Source organism: Schistocerca cancellata, chromosome 2 (assembly GCF_023864275.1).
Source record: "Schistocerca cancellata isolate TAMUIC-IGC-003103 chromosome 2, iqSchCanc2.1, whole genome shotgun sequence".
Taxonomy (NCBI): Eukaryota; Metazoa; Arthropoda; class Insecta; order Orthoptera; family Acrididae; genus Schistocerca; species Schistocerca cancellata.
In genome coordinates this window covers 266,110,752-266,129,372 of record NC_064627.1, presented here as the reverse complement: position 1 = coordinate 266,129,372, position 18,621 = coordinate 266,110,752, and positions in this window count along the sequence as shown.

Genomic DNA, 18,621 nt, shown 5'->3' with positions numbered 1-18,621 from the left:
GAATATGAGAGCACGACAACATAAATCATAATTTATGATTAAAACGGGAGATAAATCACATCATATACTTACATAATAAAATATATCATTCTTACGAATTCAAAACAAAATCAGCTCCTAACATATACTGTATTTTTTTTAATACAATGGGAAAATACACCAATGACATAATGGATCTGAGAGAAACCGACGCGTACAATGAGTTACATCAGCAAAGCAATCGAAGTCCCATACATCCCTAACAGTAACACCTACAAATTTGGACAGGACAATAATAAAAAAGGAAACAATCTAATAACATAATACCAAACAGCTGAAGTGAACAAATGCAATACATATCAAATGAACAATATAAGAAGAAAACGAAGGAGAGAGATGTAAAACAGCACAACGAACAACATGTTATAATCATGTCTACTTGCTTCGTGCACTGGTGCAAGAAATGTTTATGAAAATACTCAAGGCGTTGACTATGCGATAACCTGAATGGATGAACGTGCCAGTTTTTGAGTTGTGACGTTAGGGAACTTGCGTCAAGAAAAATGCCCAAGCAGTGTCATTCACGCTGTGTTGATGTCTCACGACCGCCACGGTTTCCAGGGACTGCAGCACAAATGTTAATTCCTGAGTGTATCGTACACGATAGCAGAACTGAAAAACATGGTGAAACTGGATAATATTCCAACAGCACACTTGTAAATCCCATGAAACATTTTTCATACCTCCTATTTACGTTTTCGAAGAGGAGCTTATGATACGAGAAACATAACTTTAGTGAAATGAAAGGTTGTTTCTGACGCTAGAATTCGCTACACGAATTTTTCTTCAATCAATAAATGTAGTTGGTAACATAGATATATAACTGCATTACTTTTTACGACAGAAATCACCTATAGCAAAAGCGACACATTGTACCAAATTCAGAGCGTTCTGCTAGCCAGAGCAACAAGAAATCCCCTTCATGAAGCACCTTCCAGGAAGCTTTGTTCCTGTGTATTGGTGCCGTCTGTCTACCGCTATCTGCTGTTAAATTCAATGCCACGTCACGCATAAGCAATACCAGATAACGGCCCACGATATTGGCTATCGAACAGAACGAGGCCAAGTAGCTTCTACGGGATAAGGCGGCGCGTTATTGTCTCTGCAGCTCACTACCGTTCGTAAGCGTTTCCTCGCTGCACGCCTGTCTGAAGGCACGACTAAGGAAGAAACAGTGGAACTCACCCGGCCGCTAGTCTAAAGATAAGGCGCGGTAATACAGAAAGCACAGTGCATACAAGACGTATAAATTTCTGATAAAGCGTATTGTTCTTATATCGATTCTACTAAGTTTCCTTTTGGGAGTGGTATTCTATTATCTGCTAGTTTCAGTGCCAGGTTCATATTCTGTTATTGCAACGTGTTTTGATTATTTGTAGATCAGCTTAAATTCTAGACAACATTTTATGGACGCATATATTTTCAGTATCCTGGAAATGCACATTTCGAAATGGAGAAGCGGTAGACCCATATCTACCTATGGTGCATAGTAAGAAACCAAAAGAATGGGAATTTCAAAGGAAACTTTATATGTCCACCAACAGGTGAAAGGGGCGACGATCATGTTACTGGATTCTAGGTTAACGATTGCTCTCCTTGAGTACTTATACAGCGCAGGAAATAACTAACCCATCAATAACGTTAGAGCTAAACGCCCCGACGACGACGAGGTCTTTAGGGACAGAGCACAAGTTCGGAATGGAAAGTACGGGGAAAGAAACGAGCCGTATCCTTTCCGAAGCTACAAACCCGGCATTTACCTTAAAACATTTATGGGAACAATTGGAAATCTGAAGCTATGAGGCCAGGTGAGGATCTTATCCACGTTCCTTCCGACTGAGTGTGTGATGTCTTATCACGGCGGCAACTCGTTCGGTCCCGTTGTCTACAAGAAATAGCAACGCCTGACGTCGTTTCATAACACTTACAACCAATAAGCCTGCGCTTGAGAACAGACTTATTTCACGTCTTCTAGGTTCAAATGGTTCAAATGGCTCTGAGCACTATGGGACTTAATATCTGAGGTCATCAGTCCCCTAGACTTAGAACTACTTAAACCTAACTAACCTAAGGACATCACACACATCCATGCCCGAGGCAGGATTCGAACCTGCGACCGTAGCAGTCCCGCGGTTCCAAACTGCAGCACCTAGAACCGTACGGTCACCGAGGCCAGCGTCTTCGAGGTAGCACGTTTCAAATTCATTTCAGCAACTTTTGATTTCTTTCATTTTCTACTAGTATTCCTTCATTCTTTCACTATATTTGCTTTTCCTGTTTTCAGACCACTTTTTGCCAGTGCCCTTTACTCTTCTGCTTTGAAATCCTTCCAGTTCTAAAACTCTGTTTTCCCAGTAGCTGTTCTTTTCTTATGTTATTCCTTCCCAAGTACTTCCTCTTGAATGCAGGTGATTGTTAATTTGTTTCCGGTAAGACATTCAGAGATTCTGCTTGGTGAGGATGTTGTCAACCATTCTGTAAACGTACCCCAAAATGGTAATCTGCCCTTCCTTATTGCTTCTGACGTGTTTTCTATATTCCCTCTCAATTTCATCGCTATTTCTTAATTTCCGACAGAGGGATTAATATCCTAACATTTCTAATTCCTCACATTTATAATTTAATATTAGTCACTTGCTAACATACATTCATTCTGGTTTCACTGCTGTGTTGTAGGGCCTTACTTTGAGTTTTATTGTGAGTTATGCCATGTAATTTCCCCACCTTCTACGAGTATATCCTTTCCTCTAAAGCAGATTTTTTAAATCATTTTCTTGAACAGTCTCCCCCCAGATATGTGAATCTTTTCACCTTTTACGTTTGCCCAAAATCTATTACTAATTATTTTGGGGCATTGTCCTTATTTTTGTAGGGATGTCTGTCATATTGATTGTATCTTCCAGAAGATTAACTTACACCACTGTATATGTTAGGCTTTGTTGACTTACACTGAGTATGTGTCGAGCTTTCAGGAAGTAAGACAAAATCCTCTGCAAATGCTACGAAATGTATTGTAGCATCTTACTTCTTTATCCCCAGCATGAGTGACGATATTTTGGGTCCTTTCAGTTTCTATTCAAATTGTTAAAATGTTCTGGATGGCTATACTTAGTCTGGCTTATGTTTCAGTGGGTTGAGTGGTAGAGGCCGGGCGTCAGCCAATCGCTGCTGTTTCTTAAGCTGAAAGTGCTCGCTGTGTTGTCTGTTCTGCAGGCGCAAGCAGCACTCTGCAGAGCCTTGCCAGCTGACACAGTTTTCAAGGGGAGCACTCCGTCATCAGGCCACAAGTGGCCGATCGTGACCATCCGACCGCCGTGTCATCCTCAGTGAGGATGTGCATAGGAGGGGCATCTGGTCAGCACACTACTCTCCCGGTCGTTATGATGGTTTTCTTTGACCGGAGCCGCTACTATTCGGTCGAGGAGCTCCTCAGTTGGCATCACGAGGCAGAGTGCACCCCGAAAAATGGCAACAGCGCATGGCGATCCGGATGGTCACCCATCCAAGTGCCGGCCACGCCCGACAGCGCTTAACTTCGGTGATTGACGGAAAGTGGTGTATCTACTGTGGTAAGACCGTTGCGCTTCAAGAGGAGGGAGGGGGCCAGAGAGGGTAGATCGCAGGCGCATTACATTTCTTATGTGCTCACTTAACTGTCGATAGCATGATCATCATCTGGCATGTGTACACAAATCGGTGCTCCGGTCTTCAACATCATATAAATCTGCCAGTCACGAAGTTCTTTTAATTGGTATACGTGCGACAATATACTGCCTGACAATGAGCGATAAGACTATACAATAATGACGACAAGTGAGATGTAGTGACAATGAGAAGAGAGAGCAGCAGTGGGAAGGAATGAATGAGATAGTAGGAGAAACACAGAAAAGAGGGAGACAGTGAGAGGAGAAAGCAGTAGCAGAACAAAACGAAGGAACTGGGGTTGTGAGACAGGCGACAGTGACAGTTGGAGAGACACAAAGAGATAATGCCAATGAGTTGAGCTGAATGAGTGAATGACTAGTGGGTGTGAGCGAGCTTCAGTTAGGGAAGCTTGTGTGTGTGAGAGGTGCGCTGACTGTTACAAAGCGCGCAAATATGTTCGCAAGCCATAAGTTTTGGTATAATTCTCAAAGGTGCTGAGGAAGGAAGAATGTGGCAAGCTGGTACCCCATTACTCAAAGCCTTTCAAGGTGCAGCATATTCGCCTTTTTTATGCTCCAATAGCAGCATTTTCCCCTATCAAAGTACGAACGCTAGAAATTTTAATTGAGGAAGCCATTCGTGGAGGGGAAATTAGTCACTGAGCAAATCGATCTAAAGATTTCCTATGAAGAGCCAGAGCTTCATCCTAGTAAGCCTGGACCAAACAATGACAGGAGGGTTCCTGAAGTACACCTTACTATGGTAGAGCTTCACTGACATTACCTCTGTAGATGGTCGAGGAATTTCAGAACCAACATTGTACACCTGTGTTTTAGTGACGGTAGCGTCAAGAAAATTTTGTTGCAGCATCAGTCTTAAACATGCCCACAGTGTGCATGTGGTGAAGAGCAATTTTGAATGATGTTTATTAGTTCAAAGCTGTCCGAAGCTGCACTAAATGCCTTCTTTGAAAATTATTCCGAGTAGATCGTTCAGGAGCCTTCACAAAAGGGGTGTGGTTGCTACAGAAAACTAGACCTCTTAACGACAAACAATCCTGAGGAAATAGAGAGTGTCATGACGGTTAGCAGAACTGGTGACAACAAGGTTGTTTTACGAGACTGAATGCCGAAAACATCTAAACCCACAAAAATGAAACGCATCTATTTAAAAAAAGCTCACAAACATTATCTTGACGATTTCCTAAGAGGCAACCTCCATTCCTAAGTAAGCCTCAAATAAAAAAAAAATATTGACGGCAAATGAGGGTTTCAATCCAAGTAAATTAATAAGAGATGCAACAGATCATACGCGTTACACAGATTGGGACGGGATACTTTTGCAGAAGCAACGAAGGAAGCATGCCAGATTTAAACGAACGGTAAATCTCCAAGATTTGCGACGATTTGAAGATGCTCTAAATATAGTGCGAACATCAACACGAGTTGCTACTAATCGTTTCCACAACGAAACCCTTTTAGAAATATAGCAGAAAATCCAAAGAGATTCTGATCTTATGAAAAGTATATCAGCGCGTAGACATATTGTAATGTTACCACGAATGTAAAGTTACTAAGTATAGATTCCTAAAAGTCTTTCACCAAACAAGACACAGAAAATTTTTCCAGAATTCGAATCAGGAACAACTGTCTGCATGAGTAATCTGGAACTACACTCCTGGAAATGGAAAAAAGAACACATTGACACCGGTATGTCAGAATCACCATACTTGCTCCGGACACTGCGAGAGGGCTGTACAAGCAATGATCACACGCACGGCACAGCGGACACACCAGGAACCGCGGTGTTGGCCGTCGAATGGCGCTAGCTGCGCAGCATTTGTGCACCGCCGCCGTCAGTGTCAGCCAGTTTGCCGTGGCATACGGAGCTCCATCGCAGTCTTTAACATTGGTAGCATGCCGCGACAGCGTGGACGTGAACCGTATGTGCAGTTGACGGACTTTGAGCGAGGGCGTATAGTGGGCATGCGGGAGGCCGGGTGGACGTACCACCGAATTGCTCAACACGTGGGGCGTGAGGTCTCCACAGTACATCGATGTTGTCGCCAGTGGTCGGCGGAAGGTGCACGTGCCGTCGACCTGGGACCGGACCGCAGCGACGCACGGATGCACGCCAAGACCGTAGGATCCTACGCAGTGCCGTAGGGGACCGCACCGCCACTTCCCAGCAAATTAGGGACACTGTTGCTCCTGGAGTATCGGCGAGGACCATTCGCAACCGTCTCCATGAAGCTGGGCTACGGTCCCGTACACCGTTAGGCCGTCTTCCGCTCACGCCCCAACATCGTGCAGCCCGCCTCCAGTGGTGTCGCGACAGGCGTGAATGGAGGGACGAATGGAGACGTGTCGTCTTCAGCGATGAGAGTCGCTTCTGCCTTGGTGCCAATGATGGTCGTATGCGTGTTTGGCGCCGTGCAGGTGAGCGCAACAATCAGGACTGCTTACGACCGAGGCACACAGGGCCAACACCCGGCATCATGGTGTGGGGAGCGATCTCCTACACTAGCCGTACACCACTGGTGATCGTTGAGGGGACACTGAATAGTGCACGGTACATCCAAACCGTCATCGAACCCATCGTTCTACCATTCCTAGACCGGCAAGGGAACTTGCTGTTGCAACAGGACAATGCACGTCCGCATGTATCCCGTGCCACCCAACGTGCTCTAGAAGGTGTAAGTCAACTACCCTGGCCAGCAAGATCTCCGGATCTGTCCCCCATTGAGCATGTTTGGGACTGGATGAAGCGTCGTCTCACGCGGTCTGCACGTCCAGCACGAACGCTGGTCCAACTGAGGCGCCAGGTGGAAATGGCATGGCAAGCCGTTCCACAGGACTACATCCAGCATCTCTACGATCGTCTCCATGGGAGAATAGCAGCCTGCATTGCTGCGAAAGGTGGATATACACTGTACTAGTGCCGACATTGTGCATGCTCTGTTGCCTGTGTCTATGTGCCTGTGGTTCTGTCAGTGTGATCATGTGATGTATCTGACCCCAGGAATGTGTCAATAAAGTTTCCCCTTCCTGGGACAATGAATTCACGGTGTTCTTATTTCAATTTCCAGGAGTGTAGATATCTTGATCTAGCGTGACATCTAAAGTCACCTAATAAAAGCAAGTGTGGCAGATTTTATAGCAATATTGTTAATGGTAAACTACACTTGTGCAATTACTCCATTTTTAGCTATCATTTGCAGCCGCTCGCTAGACGAAAGATCCATTCCTAAGGGTACCACAAAAAGAAACTAGAGATAATCCGATGAATCATAGATGCATATCACTGACAACGATCTGTAGTAACATTTTAGAGCGTATACTATGTTCCAACATTATGAAGAACTCTAAGAAAACGATCTACTGGAAAATGACGAGCACGGATTTGGAAACATTGTTATTTCAAACCAAGAATGGAGTCCATATTTCTGGATTTACAGATTTTTTACGCTGCTCCCCAAAAGGCTTCTATTCAGACTGCGTACCTACAGTGTATCGTCTCAGCTGCGTGACTGAATTAGTGATTTCGTGTCAGAAGCGTCACATTTTTTCAGAAATTGGCGGGAAGTCATCTAGCGAAACCGAACTTACATCTGCGATCCCCGAAAGACGTTATAGGCCCTCTGCTGTTCTTAGTCGATGTAAACGCCGCCCTCCTAGACTGTTTGCATATGATGACGTTTACCGTTTAATAAAGTAATGATACTATAAAAAAAGAAACAACAAAATGATTTAGATAAGATATCCGCATGATGTGAAGAGCGATAATTAATCGTGGAAATGAAAAGTGTTGTGTCCTCCACCCGAGTACTTTAAGAAATTTCTGTTACACGATAAACCACACAAATCTGAAGGTTCTAGATACAACTAAATACCTAGAAATCCCAATTACGAACAACTTGAGATGAGCGACGATTTTTCGAAATCGAACATGTGCTTTTCCGTTGAGCACTGCCCGGTCAGTGCAGATTTATTTCCCTGCTCGAGTACAGTGAAACGTAGGAAGACACAGCGTTGCGTTCTCCGATGTAAGAATTTCCATTTTCGCACGGGATATGATATGCCTCAGTTCTAGGAACCAGAAGTGTTATTTTACGCTGCCCAAAAGGTTCTTTATTTTTGAAATTGGTAGTAAAATGGGCTAGATACCTTTCTTAGATATACATCTCCCGTTTCTTTCCGAAGCTGCACCTACATATGGCAGGAACGCAAATTTCTGTTCCATTGTTTCCTCGTGTTTTTCTTTTGTCGTTGGGTCTTTGCCTCCAGCGCTTTCTTAAGTACGTCATTTTAGCCACTGGTAGCATAAATCATTTTTGGCGGTCCAGCTCCATCGGTAAATCCCTGTAATTACATAATGGCCTTCGTTCTGTCGGCATTATCGTCAGAAAGGAGTGCAGATGTCCTGGGTGATGGCAGCTGGTCCCTGGAAGATACAGGGCCGCCTCGTTGGGTTTCCTTTGTACTCCATGTCCCAAAGCGACATCAAGCGTTTTCTGCACCTGAACTGTCAAAATCGGGCTACATTTGCTCTCCATAAATCTCACTGTAAATTCCATGTTTTGATGTCTTTTGCTGAGGTTCTCGAAGAATTCGTCTGGGGACTCTCCCATACTGTCACATAACGAGCGCATCATCGACGTATGTGTGGAAATGATTAGTTTCAGATTTCATGACAACTTGTTCTGGGTACGTCTTCTGCCTTTCTTATAACTGAAACTAAACTCTAAATTAAAATTAGAAAACCTGCAGTCGTCTATTTGTATTTAATTTATTTACGCAACGAAATTCTGTGTTCTGTTACACGATCTTTAGGCCCCTTAACCAACGTAAACTGGGAGGATTCCAAGCTTGTGTACAGTCATAGAGCAGGCCAATATTAAATAGCTGGAGTGTAGTCGACACTACCCCTTTATCCATCAAACGAGATGGTACCAATATCGTGAGTTTTCCTTTCTGTTCCAGCCGCACACTGAGCGAGGAAAAATACAGCTGTCTGTATGTCTCTGTACGCACCCTGGTCTCCTTTATCTTATTCTCATAATCGAAACGCGAAACACTTGTAAGGGCATCATAATGGCCACACAGTCATTTTAGGACACAGATTGTCTAAATTTACCCAACGGGGTTTGACGAGAACTACATCGTTCCCTTTAAGTTCCTCAAGCAGTAGGAGCAGTACACTGAACTGTTACAAAGCTAGCAGCGCGTCACATAATTCGTTCAATGTCTGTTGGCATGCGTACTTCATACATACTATTAATACTGGAACAATATTCTCGAATTGGTTGCACCAGAGTCCAGTATGTGATTTCCTGTACATATGCGCCACACTTTCCCTTTCGCCTTCCTTAGCACTAATTTTGTGTGTTCCTCTCATTTCATATCGCTTCTTTGTTTTATTCATAAATACTGGATGGCACATGGGAGAAACGGTTTTTGAATAAAGAATGCTTGATCAGTTCTACAACTAATGCATGTTTATTGACATTAAATCAAAGAAAATTACTTGCCATTTAATGTAGACGACACTTACTTGTGAAGAACAATATCCCGAAGTGATGCCACAATTTTGAATGCACAGTTCAAGTATCTTCTTCAAATCCCCCGTCCAAGGGGGATGGCTGCCTCTGCAGGAATGGCAGCAATTTCTTGAATGATTCGATTCTTCATCTGGTCCAAATATCGCGGTTTATGAACACAGACATGGCTTTTGAGTTATTTCCACAGAAAAAGTCAGACACTGATAAGTGTGGAGATCTGGGAAGCCAAGAAACGGTGCCGAAATGTGAGATTATCTGTCCAGAAACCATGCGTCGAAGAATGGCCACAAGAGTGTTCGCAGTGAGTGATTTTGCGCCATCCTGCTGGAACAAAGCAGCTCTTCTTAGTCCTGGTTTCAAGGAAGTTTCAAGCTTACAAATGTGACGAGCCGAAGTAACAGTGATTGTGGCCCCATTACGATGACGAAAGACGCCTCACCCAACGAGACAATGTGCTTTTGCTCACCGTCATGTCTCCGTAGACTTTTTGGAAGCGCCTTTGATTTTCTACGGTAGTCTGTTTTTTTGCCAAAATAAATTCAGTGACAATTTTCTGCTTGGAACTCCGTAACGGACGCCGTTTTGACGGCAACGTTCAGCGCAGCAAACTATCATAACTTAATGAAATTACAGGGGCTAAAGCAGGAACCTACCACGATGTCCAACAACAAATTCTGTATATTTTCAACCGAAACAGGCCGAGGAAAAAAATAGTGCGTTACTTATTGGACTGCAATACACAGGAACTTCTCCATAACGTGTAAAGACAGCGTACTCTTTCGGAGGCGTCGCGCTCACGCTATGTCTTCTACGATACAAAAGCCGTGAAGCTTTTATGGTAATGTCTACATCTACATCTACGTTTATACTCCGCAAGCCACCCAACGGTGTATGGCGGAGGGCACTTAACGTGCCACTGTCATTACCTCCCTTTCCTGTTCCAGTCGCGTATGGTTCGCGGGAAGAACGACTGTCTGAAAGCTTCCGTGCGCGCTCGAATCTCTCTAATTTTACAATCGTGATCTCCTCGGGAGGTATAAGTAGGGGGAAGCAATATATTCGATACCTCATCCAGAAACGCACCCTCTCGAAACCTGGACAGCAAGCTACACCGCGATGCAGAGCGCCTCTCTTGCAGAGTCTGCCACCTGAATTTGCTAAGCATCTCCGTAACGCTATTACGGTTACCAAATAACCCTGTGACGAAACGCGCCGCTCTTCTTTGGATCTTCTCTATCTCCTCCGTCAACCCGATCTGGTATGGATCCCACACTGATGAGCAATACTTAAGTATAGGTCGAACGAGTGTTTTGTAAGCCAGCTCCTTTGTTCAAATGGTTCAAATGGCTCTGAGCACTATGGGACTTAACTACTGAGGTCATCAGTCCCCTAGAACTTAGAACTACTTAAACCTAACTAACCTAAGGACATCACACACATCCATGCCCGAGGCAGGATTCGAACCTGCGACCGTAGCGGTCACGCGGTTCCAAACTGACGCGCTTAGAACCGCACGGCCACACCGACCGGCCAGCTCCTTTGTTGATGGACTACATTTCCTAAGGACTCTCCCAATGAATCTCAATCTTTTACCCGCCTAATCAACAATTAATTTTATATGATCATTCCACTTCAAATCGTTCCATACGCATACTCCCAGATATTTTACAGAAGTAACTGCTACCAGTGTTTGTTCCGCTGTCATATAATCATACAATAAAGGATCCTTCTTTCTATGTATTCGCAATACATTACATTTGTCTATGTTAAGGGTCAGTTGCCACTCCCTGCACCAAGCGCCTATCCGCTGCAGATCTTCCTGCATTTCGCTACAATTTTCTAATGCTGCAACTTCTCTGTATACTACAGCATCATCCGCGAAAAGCCGCATGGAAATGTCAAAACCGAATGAATGGCGATTCAGTCTCTCTGACACTAGCGCTGCCAAGATCCGCCTCCTAGTCAGATATGCGTACGCTCTTGACATCCGCTACATCGCACGAGTCGTGAATCGGACGTGAGCTAAAAATCCGCAGTCGCGCTCCTAGAATATCTCCGGTCCTAGGGCGCGCTGACATCTACGTCATACAGAGACGTGGAGGAGAACCCGGGTCAGCTGTCGGTGATCTGCGACTGGCCCTCGGTCTGCTTCCAATGACCCCCGGAGGCGTCCTTGCAGCGGTACTACGGGCCGGAGGAGGACGCGTCGCGCGTCGTTGGGGGAAATTGTCCCGCAAGGGCGGAGCCGCAAAACCCGGACAGTATGTGGTGCTGCGCCGGACCAGGTTCAAGGCGAACGTCCTGGCGTCGCTCCAAGCGCGCCCGCCGCCTGCCCTGGCTAGGGGGGAGATGGACGCGTCAACTGCCATCGGAGAAAATGAAATGGAAAATTCAGCACGTCGCATTCCCGGAAGAAGAACGCGTCGGCCCGACGAGGAAATCAGAACGCACTTCCAGGTTTACGACTGAATTTGTATTTTCTTTGCGGTAGTTTGTTTGTTTCTTTGAGATACGACTATGGGTTTGTTTTCGGTATGCGTAGTGCGTGGAAAAGGGGAGGGGGGGGGGGAGGGGCACTGTAATTTGAAGACGCGTCTGAGAGGTGGCGCTACGACTCTTTATATTCCGCTTTTACCCGTCGTACAAGATCTTTGTAAGCAAATGAAGAAGTATTTTCAGTCTCCGTCGATTTAACACATTAAGCACGGGTGGATTGTGAAATACAGCATAAACCGCTGTCGTAAATCAAGTTAAAATCTTCTGTACTCTGATAGACTACGAAATAATCAAAAGACAAAAAATTTAGGTATATTAAAATTCTGGCAATTTTGACCCGTTAGCCACGCTCACTAAGGTTGCTAAACATAATGAATTCGAGTCATGCCTGGCACATAGACGAAGACTTAATCAGTTAGTCTCCGACATGAGACTTGCTGGAGTCCGTTTCTGATGTTCAGCCGACTTTTCTTTAGAAGTATCTTTGATATCTTAAAAGTAATAAGTGCTGTACGCAAAACATATTTGTAAAGAAATCGTCAAACTATCAGCTGAAAGGTCTGGACAAACAGTAAGATATACAGTCGTTAAATAAACCAAAAATCCGAACCTAAAGACTGGAATGTTACTCAGGTCACGCCAGACACAAGAAAGGAAATAGAAGTAATTCGCTGAGTTATAGATTCATATCATTGATATCTGATTGTAGTAACATTATGGATATACTGTGTTCCAACATCACGGAATATCTCGAAGAAAACTGTCTGCTGATACATATGCAGCTAGTATTCAGAAAACACGAGTGGTACTAGAATGAGATTCTCACTCTGCATCCGACTGTGCGCTGATTTGAAACTTCCTGGCAAATTAAAACTGTGTGCCGGACCGAGACTCGAACTCGGGACCTTTGCCTTTCTCGGGAAAATGCTCTACCAACTGAGCAACCCAAGCACGACTCACGCCCCGTCCTCACAGCTTTACTTCCGAGGAGAGCTTCTGTAAAGTTTGGAAGGTAGGAGACGAAATACTGGCAGTAGTAAATCTTTGAGGACGTGGCGTGAGTAGTGCTTGGGTAGCGCAGTTGGTAAAGCACTTGCTTGCGAAAGGCAAAGGTCTCGAGTACGAGTCTCGGTCCGGCACTCAGTTTTAATCTACCAGGATGTATCACGACTGGTACTTTTTACGAAAAGTAACGACTGCTACAGACGGGGGGGGGGGTTTCAAGTTCATTCCATATCTTTTGTTTCCCAGAAAGCTTTTGACACCGTTCCTCACTAGCGGCTTCTAATTCAATGGAGTGTCTATGGTGTATTGCCTCTGTTACAAGAACAGCTTTAAGATTTTCTGCCAAAAGATCACAACACACAGTAACTGACCGGAAGTCATGTAAAGTAACTCGAAGACTTCTTAAATAATAGAACCCATTATGTTGTCCTCGACGGCGAGTCTTCATCAGAGACAAGTGTATCGTCAGGAGTGTCCCAGAGCAGTGTAATAGGATCGTTGTTGTTCTCTGTATACATAAATGGTTTGGCGAACAGGATGGGCAGAATCTGCAGCTGTCTGCCGATGAAGCCGTTGTATGTGGTAAGGTGTCGAAGTGTCTGTAGAAAGATTCAAGAAGACTTAGACGAAATTTCCAGTTGGTTTGATGAATGGCAGCTAGCCCTGAATGTGGAAAAGAGTAAGTTAATACGGACGAGTAGGATACAGTTTGACTAGTGTCCTGCTTGACACAGTGAAGTAGTTTAAGTGTTTGAGCGTAACGTTGCAAAACTTTATGAGATGGAACGAGCATGTGAGAACTGCTCTAGGGAAGACGAATGGTCGATTTCTGTTTATTGGGAGAATTTTAGTAAAGAGTGGTTCACCTGTAAAGGAGACCTATTCTTGAGTACTGCTCGAGTGATTTAGATCCATATCTGGTCGGATTAAAGAAAGACATCCAAGCAGTTCAGAGGTAGGCTGCAAGATTTGTTACCAGGGGATTCGAACAACACGTAAGCGTTTCACAGATTCTTCTGGAACTAAAATGGGAATCCCTATAGGGAGGGCGACGTTCTTTTCAAGAAACACTATTGAGAAAATTTAGAGAACCGGTATTTGAAGCTGACTTCTGAGCGATTCCACTGCCGCCAACATACGTTGCGCTCAAGGGCTACGAAGATAGGATACCCTCCGCCACGCACCGTACGGTGGCTTGTGGAGTGGCTATAGAGATGTAGATGTAGTGATATCTATGGTTCCACAAGGAAGTTCATAGGACCTCTGCTGTCATTAAACTAGATAAACGATTTATAAAAGAACATAAGCAGTCCTCTTAGATTTTTTGCAGAGTATGCTACCGTTTACAGTCTAGTAAAGTCATCAAAGATCAAAACGAATTGCAAAATGACTTCAGCAAATATTTAACGGAATGTGCCAAAATCTGTGAGGTTCTCCACATGAGTGCTAAAGATAATTTTAGGTTACACTATAACTCACACAGATGTAAACATTGTCGATGTAACTAAAAGCCTAGGGTTTTTAATTACCAATATATCAATTTCTAACTATTTCACAGAAAATGCTGTGGGGGACGTGAACCAAAGATTGCCTTCTATTGGCAGAACACTTAGAATATTCAACAGATCTATTAAACAGTCTACCTAAACTACGCTTTTCCCCCTTTATCCGTATTACTGCTGCGCAGAATGTGATCCTTACCACGTAGGACTGGCGTGGGACTTTGACGTAGTTCAAAAGTTTTGTTGTATCGCGAAACAGGGAAGAGAGCGCTACGCGCAGGGAAGAGAGTGGTACGCATATTATACCCGAAATGGAGTGTCAATCATTAAACTAAAGCCGTAAAAAATTTTGTTTACCTCACTGACACAGGGAGAAATGGTCATCATAGGAAGAGAAGTTAGAGCTCACACGGAAAGATTTCGGTGTTCATTTCCTCCATTTGCTGTTTGAGAGTAGAACACTAGTCTGGAAGTGATTCCATGAACCTGCTGCAAAACTCTTTAGCGTGAATTGCATAGTCCTGCAGATGTAGAGAGAGTCTCTGGTACTATGTCTTATAAACGATATTTCCCTTGCCTTCTTAACCACATATGAGGGTTTAGTGGGGAATAAGCACGGGGTAGATTTGTCGCCACTTCTGCAACGAGAAAATGTAAGAGGCTAAGATCCCTGTCAAATTTGAAAGGAGTATTCGACATTAAATTTGATTCCACCGTCGAGTCCCTAAATTACTAACCAGATATCTCAGTGCCGACTGAAATTAATGTCTGCGATTCACATTATGGATTTTCCGCAGCATCCACAGCGAATTTCTTGATGGTTCCTCTGAATAGCATAGGGCCATATTCCTCAGTCACCCTGACTGACGGGACTACAGTAGTTAATGAGATTAACTGGAGGAAATTAGTCATAACAAACAGCTTTTAAGTGGAATCGATAGACGTACGAGTATGTGTGTCTTGCGGTCCTCTCTTGCTCTAATTTTAAGAACCCCGGCACCAACCGTGCACGGCGGTGTCTGTCATATTGACGCTCTCTGACGGCTGTTTTCGTCACCTGGAGCTTCCAGCTGCCAGGGAGGTGAAATTCTCTAGCTGCTGTGATGATGTTTTTGTTCGTTCTTTCGCCGAGGCGTGAAATGATGTTTTTAGATGTTGATGCCGGATGCTTTTCACTGCGCCGTCATGGGCAGTACAATAGAGTTGAGTAATGTTTAGTATTCTTACGAGTAGCTGAAGTGCTTCAGGTATTTAGTACACTTGTTCCATCGTGGTTACTCACTTCTCAAATGTTGAAAGCATCGAATGGAATTCTTACTTTCTGCCAACTATAGCGTTGTTTCTTGTAGGGACCTGCAAGCTGACGTCTCCGTGGTTTTTCGGTGAGTGTAGTGTGTTTTTGTGTTCCTAATCGATCATAAATCACGTATTCTGAAATGTGGTGGCCCAGTTTTGAGTGGTTTAGCAAACAACCTGTGGTTAATGATTAAAAAAGTATTATTCAAAATGGCTCCAAACACTATGAGACTTAACATCTGAGGTCATCAGTCCCCTAGACTTTCAACTACTAAAACCTAATCTAAGGACGTCACACACATCCATGCCCAAGGCAGGATTCGAACTTGCGACCATAGCAGTAGCGCGGTTCCGGACTAAAGCGCCTAGAACCGCTGGGCCACAGCGGATACTGCCTATTGTCTGACTGGTACGTGGACCGTGTGTATGAATAGTTATTAATACTGTATTTGTCGGTCTCATACTTAGCACCAGCCGGCCGGTGTGGCCAAGCGGTTAAAGGCGCTACAGTCTGGAACCGCGCGACCGCTACGGTCACAGGTTCGAATCCTGACTCGGGCATGGATGTGTGTGATGTCCTTAGGTTAGTTAGGTTTAAGTAGTTCTAAGTTCTAGGGGCCTGATGACCTTAGAAGTTAAGTCCCATAGTGCTCAGAGCCATTTGAACTTAGCACCAGTGTGCAAGTATGTTGCCGATAAGCTTAGGCGTCACATCCACGGAAGTCGTTTTGGATCACTTCATGAGATTTCTAGCATGACGTGCTATTCCTAATGGTATATTTACGTTTTCAATGAGTGCGGAACGTTTGGAAGTTTCACCTAAACTTTATTTCCGATGCTTGGTACTGTCAGCTGTACACTGAGATCTGAGTTGCGCGGTTCGACTGAATCCTGTACTCGATTTCCCTAACAGCGATTGTAAAGTTCCTATAGTACATTCAGTCATGTGCAACGAAATCTGCACAGAGTGAGATGATGTACGGTGTGCCCCTTGGAGTGAGAATTTGAACTGTTTCTCTTTGCTGTCACATGTATCGAAACTTATTTATGAAACGCGGAACTCCTGGCTATCTCCTGTCATGTTCTCTCAGCAGCAGGCTGGAGTCTGCCTACTGAGGCAGCCACCGAGAAGCTGTTATTTGAGTGGCTTTTTTGGGATTTCGATGGCGAATGTGTTCGTAGTCAGTCATGTATCACGTGTTCGATAATCGGTTTTAGCTCCATTACGAGTGGTTCCACTGTGACGTGTGATCGGAGATTCGTCACACGCGTCTCGTGTGTGATTTTGATAGTCCAATTACGTGAAAGATTCGTGTCTTATACACTGAAGCATCAGAGATACTGGTACAGGCAAGCGTATTCAAATACAGAGTTATGTAAACAGGCAGAATACGGTACTGCGGACAGCAACGCCTGTATAAGAGGACAAGTGTCTGCTCATTTGTTAGATCGCTTACTGCTGCTACAGTGGCAGGTTATCAAGATTTAAGTGACTGAACGTTTTGTTATAGTCGGCGCACGAGAGGTGGGACACAGCATCTCCGAGGTAGCCGAGGTAGTGATGTTATGGGGATTTTCCCGTACGACAATTTCACGAGTGTACCATGGATACCCGGAATCCGGTAAAACATCAAATCTCAGACATCACTGCGGCCGGAAAAACATCCTGCAAGAACAGGACCAACGACGACTGAAGTGAATCGTTCAACGTGACAGAAGTGCAACCTTTCTGCGAATTGCTGCCGATTTCAGTGCTGGGCCATCAAGAAGTGTCAGCGTGCGAACCATTCAACGAAACGTCATCGATATGGGCTTTCGGAGCCGAAGACCCACTCTTGTAACCTTGATGACTGCACGACACAAAGCTTTATGCCGCGCCTGGGCTCGTCAACACCGACATTAGACTGTTCATGACTCGAAAAAACGTTGCCTGGTCGGACGAGTCTCACTTAAAATTGTATCCAGCTGATGGGCGTGTGCGGGAATGGAGACAACCTCATGAATCAGTGGACCCTGAACCTCAGCAGGGTACTGTTCAAGCTGGTGGAGGCCTTATAATGGTGTGGAGCGTGTGCAGGTGGAGTGATATGGGACCCCTGACACGTTGAGATACGACTCTGGAAGGTGACACGCGTCCATTCATGTCCACTGTGCATTCGGACGGACTTTGCAATTCCAGCAGGACAATGCGACACGCTACACGTCTAGAATTGCTACAGAGTGGCTTCAGAAACACTCTTCAGAGTTTAAACACTTCCGATGGCTATCAAACTCCCTAGACATGGACATTATAGAGTATATCTGGGACGCCTTGCAAAGTGCTGTTCAGAAGAGATCCCGACCCCCTCGTACCATTCGGATTTATGGACAGCCCTGAAGATCCATGAATTCCCCCCAGTACTACTTAAGACATTAATCGACTCATGCCACGTTGTGCAGCGGCACTTACGTGTGTTTGTGGGGGCCCTACACGATATTTGACCGGTGAACCAGATTCTTTGGTTCTTCAGTGTAGTTTCTCGTGTGTGTCGTATTAGCTGTTGTTTTTAGATCTACTGGAAGTTGATTGATTACGTATCTCAGTTGTGTTGTGCGAGTAGTGAGTCTATTGATAATGAAACAAGTTTTGCATATCATTTGAGAGGAACGACTGAGGCATTTCACTTGTTTTCTGTGCCAAACTTGTGCACCTAAATTAAGACTGGAGGCATCACTGTGTGTTAGATGGCCACTTGGGTTTTGTATCGACTACAAAAAAATAAAAAATAAAAAATAAAAAAACTACATGTGGTTTGCGAGAGCGGTTTCCCACAGAATATTAAATTTGACTGGCTGTGTTTCATAAACTGGTCATGACCTTGTTGAACGGCAGGTTTTTGCGCGCTTCGTTGTGTCGCCGCTTCGTGTTCCCCAGTATATGTCTTTAGTGTTTCCGCAGCGATTTGGGCATTACTTGTCCCTAGATCAGCGTGTGGCTTCAGGATTGCCGTTCTGTGATTTGGCTGATTCTGAGGAACGAAGTCCTTGTTGCTTGTTGGGTGAACATTTCGTGTACTTCTCCTTGTTGGTCCCTATTTA